Source organism: Triticum dicoccoides, chromosome 7A (assembly GCF_002162155.2).
Source record: "Triticum dicoccoides isolate Atlit2015 ecotype Zavitan chromosome 7A, WEW_v2.0, whole genome shotgun sequence".
In the NCBI taxonomy this organism is placed as follows: Eukaryota; Viridiplantae; Streptophyta; class Magnoliopsida; order Poales; family Poaceae; genus Triticum; species Triticum dicoccoides.
In genome coordinates, this window is record NC_041392.1 from 246,873,188 (window position 1) to 246,880,890 (window position 7,703).

Consider the following 7,703-nt stretch of genomic DNA (forward strand, 5'->3'; position numbering starts at 1 on the left):
GCCGCCCGCGCTGCCGCCCCGCCGAGGTTTGCTGCCGCCTCGTAATCCGCGTCGCCCGTTTTTTAGAAAACCGATTGGTTTTCCGTCGTTTTTTTTTCGGTTTTTTTTTGTTTTCGTTTTTTTAGATCGGTTTTTTTTCGGTTTAGGTTAAATAGCGAGCGTTCGCTCGTTTGTTCGTTTAAACGAACACGTTCATCGTTTAGATCTGGATAACGAACGTTCGTTCGTTAATTCGTTCGTCGTTTTCTTTTTCTCGGATTAAATCCGCGATTTTTCTGATCGCGATTCCTGATCCGATTTTCGTTTTAGTATAACTTTTCGCTCCTTTATCGGAATCAGGCGATTCAAGCGCCTAGAGTTTCGTCTCGAAACCCTCTATCCATTTAACCAACTTAAACAAGATTTTGCTACTGTAAAACTTGCCCTAGATCCAGATTACTAGAATGAAGTTGTTTTCTTTCGCCGTTTGACTTTCGTTGCTTCGTTCGATTTGATTCTTTTTCCCAACCGGAGTTCTTAAGTTGAACCTTCTGGTTAGATCTCTTATGTGAGTTTTACCTGTGCATTAGATGAGTACTTATTGTATGCTTGTTTGTTTGTCTGCGATAGAGTATCCGGAGTGCGCCGCGTGTTACTTCGAATCGTTAGGTTTCCCGGATTATCAGCAAGGCAAGTAACACTTTGATCATACCTTTGCTACTATCCAGTTTTATTGCATTAGATCAATCCTCACACATTGCATGATTAGGATCTAATTAAATTGTGGGATGAGAAGTAGATGAGGTAGTACCTATTACCTGTTTATTATCAAACCTTTGGGAGTTACTTCTACGTTTGCTTATTATGCCATGCTATGCTAGTAGACGTGGATTGGGTGAGTGATATCCATGACGGATGTGAGATTGATAATTAATGGTTTATATAAGGTGGCAACTTAAACACACATATGGGTGGATTGAGGCACCTGGGTATTCCAGGACTTGCCTGTTTTCTTTTGGACCGCCACCCAGGCTCAAAGGGATCATGAGACTATTCATACTAGAAACTTCCGTGTGCAGCCACAAGCTATTATGGGCTCTAGCATAGTTGACTAAGTTGTGCGAACTCTTACAGTGGTAGACTAGCAGATGTCGGGGATGTAGGTGGTACGGTCTACCCGATCGTAAGGTGCTAGCGCTTCTGAAAGACTATGTCTCGGTCATCCGTCTTCTCAAACACCATGTAGTGCGAGAAAACAAACGGAGGCGATCGAGTCTTGTGGGGAAAAGTGCGCAAACCTCTGCAGAGTGTAACAAACTAATCATGGTTAGCCATGTCCACGGTTATGGACATCTTGAGTATCTGGTACTTGCATTATCATGTGAATCTCAACATGTTACTCTAAATTAATTTTGTTGGGGTATGTTTAATGATGATGCTTAATTGGGATTTGGAATGTTGTCAACCATTCTCAATGTTTAAAAACCACCTTGATAGTAATTAAATTTTTATTCCTTTGAAGTAGGGAAAAATTGGCTTTACGCAAAACTGTAACCATAGAGCTTTCCACCAGCCAAATATGCATATAGTATAGCTGTTTCATTCCATTACTCTCTATGTGTTACCTTGGCAGCATATTCCATGTGCTGACCCATTTTTGGGCTGCAACGTTAATGTTGCAGACTTTTCAGACGACGATTAAGGAGTTTTTAGGTCGTGGTTCTATACTCAGTGATGCCATTGGAGTTGATGGACTCACTTATCTTCCAAGCCTTCCGCCGTTATCGTTATTAGATGGCCTTAAGCCATATTTATTGTAATAAGTTCTCTCTTGAGACACTTGATGTAATAAGTGTGTGATTGCTACTCTGCTATAAATCCTCTGAGTACTGTGTGGTGTCAGCATTACTGATCCAGGGATGACACCGGAGCACAGAGATTAGACTGTTTGAGGTCTGGTCGCTACAAAGGAAAGGATACTTGACATTAGAAAAGCTCTAGCAGACGAACTACACGATCTTGTGCTATGCTTAAGATTGGGTCTTGTCCATCACATCATTCTCCTAATGATGTGATCCCGTTATCAACGACATCTAATGTCCATAGTCAGGAAACCATGACTATCTATTGATCAACGAGCTAGTCAACTAGAGGCTCACTAGGGACATGTTGTGGTCTATGTATTCACACATGTATTACGATTTCCGGATAACACAATTATAGCATGAACAATAGACAATTATCATGAACAAGGAAATATAATAATAACCATTTTATTATTTCCTCTAGGGCATATTTCCAACAAATAATCCATATGTTGTTGCTGGATCACCTAATGAGCATAATGTATCGGCTAGCCCTAGTTCTATCAATCATGCATCTAATTATGCGGAAGGGCCGATGAAAAACAATCTTCATGCTTAAATTCTTATGATTTTAGCAACGTACAACCTATGTATCCAAACTCTCATGCATCGGCAACCCCACAAATCCATATGCCGATGAACAAGATGATGGGTTTGGTTAATCAATTTGAAACACCTGATGTTACAATTTCCAATAGCATACAGGAAAGTGTTTCACCTTTTTATTCATTGGCAACTAATTTGCAATATGTGAATCCAACCTTGCCGATGTATAGGAGAATTGGCCATGCTACTACTAGCTATTCGGCCAGTTACTCTCAACCATCATATGCTACACCTCATGTTAGTAATTTTTCAGCACCATATGCAACTGTAGATGTTCATAATTCAGCCCCACATCTTCATGGTCATAGCCAAATAAGTGAAAATTTTATAGGAACACATGTGCCGTCATCAAATACTGTAGCATATAATGCATACTCTACACAATTTGAGAATTTCGACAACACTCGCGAATCATTGCCGAAAGAATCTGAAAGTATTGCGGAGCAATCTCTTTCAGAAGCGGTTGTGGCTGCACTAAAAAAGAGCTTGGCACAAAACAAGAGGATTAGTGCTCTTTGCCTTGAACAATATAAAAAGGGGTTGTTTCCTGATTATGCTGCAATAAAGGCTAGAGTTTTGCAAGAAGATGAAACTTCATCAATCGAGAATTGGCGAGAGAGCATATCGTTATACAGAGTGCATACACCTCCACCTAGTACCGCAACATATTATACACCCCTTACACAGTTCCAAAATTTCGGCAACACTAATGGTTCATTGCCGAAAGATCCTAAAAGCATTGGGGGGCAAACTACACTAGAGCGGGCTGAAATTGAGAGGGAAGTTAAAGCTTTGCGCGATAGGGTGCAAGTACTTTGCCAAGAGAGAATTGATAGGGAACTAGCTCAAAGAAAAGAAGCCTTTCCAATTGATATAACCGGTGAAAAGAATGATGATTCGGAACCTAAAAGTGCTTCGGTTGAAAAAGCCGAATCAAGTTATATATATTCCGAATCCATCAATTCCAAAGAGGCAAACATTATTGAGAAAGGGCATGGAAAGTATAACAAGACAACCATACTTGATTTTTCTGAAGTTAATGGAACCTACTTCCCGCCCTATGAGTTTCGTGCCATAGAAATTGATGAGCTTCAAGAACAAGAACAAGTGGCCGAAGAAAGCTTGGTGGACGAAGATCTTGAAACTAATGATGCACCAAATCAAGAAAAATATGATGACAAGGCATTGGGGAGCTATCCGAAGGCGGAGCAAGATATTCTTCAAGTCACACCACCATCATGCTCTCCCAACATATTTGAAGAAGTATGTCTAGCAATTAATTTACCTGTTTTCAGATTTGGTCATGACTTAATTGTTGATGCATATACTAGAAAAATCTTCATAAGAAATATTGAGAGAGCAATGAAGAAGGGTAATTTATTTGTTAGAAATCAGATTGTCACAAAGCATATCGGTCAACATATTGCACCATTCAGAAAGATCGATAGTGAAAAATTATTGCAGCCAAGGCTTTCCCCATTGCTTTATCTAAAGCTCATATCTAATTGGGTAGCTTTGCTTATTTCTTACTTGGCTTACACTTGGTCTCAACTGAGACATCTATGTTCTAAATATCTTCGTTTCAGAAATTTAAAGCCAAGGTTAAATTCTATTGAGAAAACCGATGCTAATATAATATCATATCCAAAGACATTGGAGATAGAGTGGAAAACACAATGCATAGCCGAATGGGGAGATTCTTAATATGAACCATTCGTTTGCTTATCTCCAAAGCCATTCACACAACAAGATTGGCTAAAAAACAAGAAGTATACCTTCAATGCCAGCATGTGTGATCAAATATTTGATTTTTTTGTTGAGACATGATTATATTAGAATTCTTGATCACCATGTTGAGCCATTTGTCCAGGGACGAATGTATTGTAAGTTGCATGGTTCGTCCAAGCATAATTTTGAGGATTGCAACATGTTTCGTCAAGTAGTTAAATCGGCCATTGATAAATGACGATTAAAATTTGTTGAGACACCAACATATGATGAATCTATTCCAATTGTTCATGATGGCAAAAGGTTTTTGCATCGGCTGCTTCAAGCCGATCCATTTAAAGAGAAGGTAAAAACTACAGGTGATGGGATCGAGCTTTCAAGTAATCAAGTTGTTGAAGAGCATAATGAACATAATCTTGAGGGCGAGAATTCCATCGAAGCTACAATGGAGATGCCAAGGACTGGGGGGTAGCAAGCAAATCCAATGATCGATGAAAGCAAATCAAAAGAAAACAAAGGCCGAAATAAGCGCAAGTGTAAGAGATCAAAAATCACCTTTGCTGAACTATTGTATAAATATCAAAAGAAGAGTGAAGAGAAGAATGCTTCCCGGCCCAATCCTAGAAAGAAACCAAGATCACCCCCAAGGCGCAAATATAAGGATTGGTATTGGCAAAGTGAGAATTTTAATGCAACATATTCATATCCTTATTTTAGGCTGCCAATGCCAATGCCGTGGATGCCTCCCTATGCTCATATAGATCCATATCCATCATGAGACAGGTATGATACAAGGGCACATTCTCCTTCTTATTTTAGACCATCTCACCAATATTATGCAGCTTCGAGAAGATCAACATTTGAACAATCACATGTTAAAGACCGCTTCAATCATAAGGAATCGGTCCAGAGCTCAAGGAAGAAGAAAGAGGTGGTCAAGCAAGTTTACCATGTTAAAAGAGATGGTCGTAAGAGTGCAACTTCAGATTTGATCTCAAATGAAAAAGAGCCAATTAATGTGTTGACATTGGCTACTAAAGACAATGAGACAAAGCAACCAATTATTGAGAGTCGAAGTGCCAAATCTAAAGAAAAGAAGTTGAGAGTGCACAAGGCCAAAAAGGAATTACCATTGGTCAAAACAGAATTACAGCCGAGATGCGCACTCGGCTTATCCTATTGGCAAAAGAGGGAATTACAAAAACTTAGTGCACAAGAACTTGAAGAAAAGAACATGGCATGGGTTCCCAAAGGAAGTGCGCAAAATAAGAATTATGTGAAAGCATCCATTACACGACGTGCGCCAAAGATGAAGAAGGAAAAGAGTGAAAACTATGAAGGACCAAGCCGAAGGTTTCAACATCTTCGGTCCGCACATTATCCATATTCTTCAACTATGTCGTTGATGCCTATGCCATGGAATTCGTCATCAGGTATGATTGGTTACCCTCAATGGGCTTATTATAATCCATGGATGCAATATAATTTCTTACATCATGAAAGGGTATTGCCAAGTCACTATACATTTGATTAGCTACAAGTTTGTTGCTGATCCAAAGGATCGAAATACTTGATTTGTCATTTCATTTGTTTATTTCGGCTATATGTGCTTTTAATGAAGTTTACATGGTAATGGCTGATATTTATCTATCGTCCTAAGATTGTATCAACGCATGGCCGGTGTAGTATTCTAACATCGTCCTTAGTTCGATTGGAGATCGAGACAAGGTACGTGCTCATGGAAATTTATATGTATGCCTATATTATGATTGAATGGAGTTGAGACATCATGACCGATGTCATTGAATATATGCTGCATAGACCAATTCATAGCTGCAGAATTGGCTAGTGGGCTTATACTTTGTTTGGATATGATTTGGCTTATGCATCTTTGAGATCTATAAGAGGCCAAATCATAGCTGATTTTATTACTGAACATCGGATTAATGTCATGCATAATATTAATATTAGCCTTGTCTCTGTAGTACTATGGAGATTATGTTTTGATGGTTCAATTCATAGCAATGGCCAACGTGTTGGTGTTGTTTATATATCTCTTTATGGTACTATTTTTGAAGCCTCATGCCGCTTAGAATATTTTTATGCACGATTAATCAAGGCCGAATATGCATTGTTATTCGGATTGACTCTTTTACTTGCTATAGGTGCTATACATATTGAGGCTTTTGGTGATTCTTTATGAGTAGTGCAACAAATATCCAAGGGTTATCAATGTTTTGACGAATCACTTATAGTTTATCTTGGGGTATGTCTAGATGCAAAATTTACCTTGGGTTGCATTAAAATTGTTCATATATTTAGACATGTCAATTGAAGAGAGTTGGCATAGCAAGCATCCGGCAACCATGTCCGTCATGGTGTATTGCATATCTATCAATAGCCAATGCTTATTCTTGCCAACATAGGTAAGGCCGAATTGGATCTCACTACCTCGGCCACTAATGAAACTTTTATGCAGATAAAGTAAGGATTCGAGAGAGTTCATTGTTGATTATCTGCAAGATCCTAGCAGAAGGGTGGACAATATGGTTGATGGATTGTCTTGACATGCATACCTATGGAACTTTATAGTCAGATTAATGAAGTTGGGAAAGTCACCCAAGCTTGCATCAAAATAGTCACACAAGCAATGGTCGATATAAACTTATCGTCCTAAGCATATGCAAAACGGCTGATGTAGTGTTGACATCGTCCTTAGAGCAAGCTATGTGCAAGTTATTTTTCGGCACACAAGCTTTGCCGAAAATCAGGGTGGCATGTGTTGACACCCGATTTTGGCACGGTCAAGAACTTATTTAAGATGGCTTCAAATGGAGAAGTGATCTACATGAAAGAGTTCTGTATTATTGATATGAACATCTTTGAAGTTTGGTCATCGCCGTCCGATTTCATCTCGAAGGCCGAAACTATGCTCAAAGTACTAAGATCTTATATTCAGAGTACAGTTTGGCCGTTTAAGCCCCCAATACAACCTCAAATGGAAAAATGATCTACACGGGTTGTCTTCGCCTCGTCGAAATGATTGATTTTTGTATAAAAATTGTCCAAATTTGAGTTCGTATGCAAAAGTTAGAGCAATCAGGGTACAACCCTGCCATGAGGCGAGATGTGGCGCGCCCCACCAGACACATGTCTGATGGGTAGCGCGAGGGAATAGCCTGTTTTGCGCGACCAATTTGACCCTCAAGATGACCTCTGATCAAAAAACCTTGAACATGAAAGTTGAGGTGCAGCCAGTTTAAACCGAACAATTTTGGAAAGTTCGGATAAAACCAATCCGAATTTGACTAGGGTTTTGGACGTGAATCCAAGCCTTTTCCTTGCATAGGAAGTCCAGCCTCCTCTTATATATCTAAAGGGTGACGGCCGATTGAACAACACACAATCGATCAAATCATTTAACACTTTTTATCTTTTATCTTTTCTCCTTAACCCTAGTTCTTCTTCTTCCTCATTCTTTGTCTGTTCTCCTTGTTGCAGGGCAGCGATCCTCGAGGCCCTACG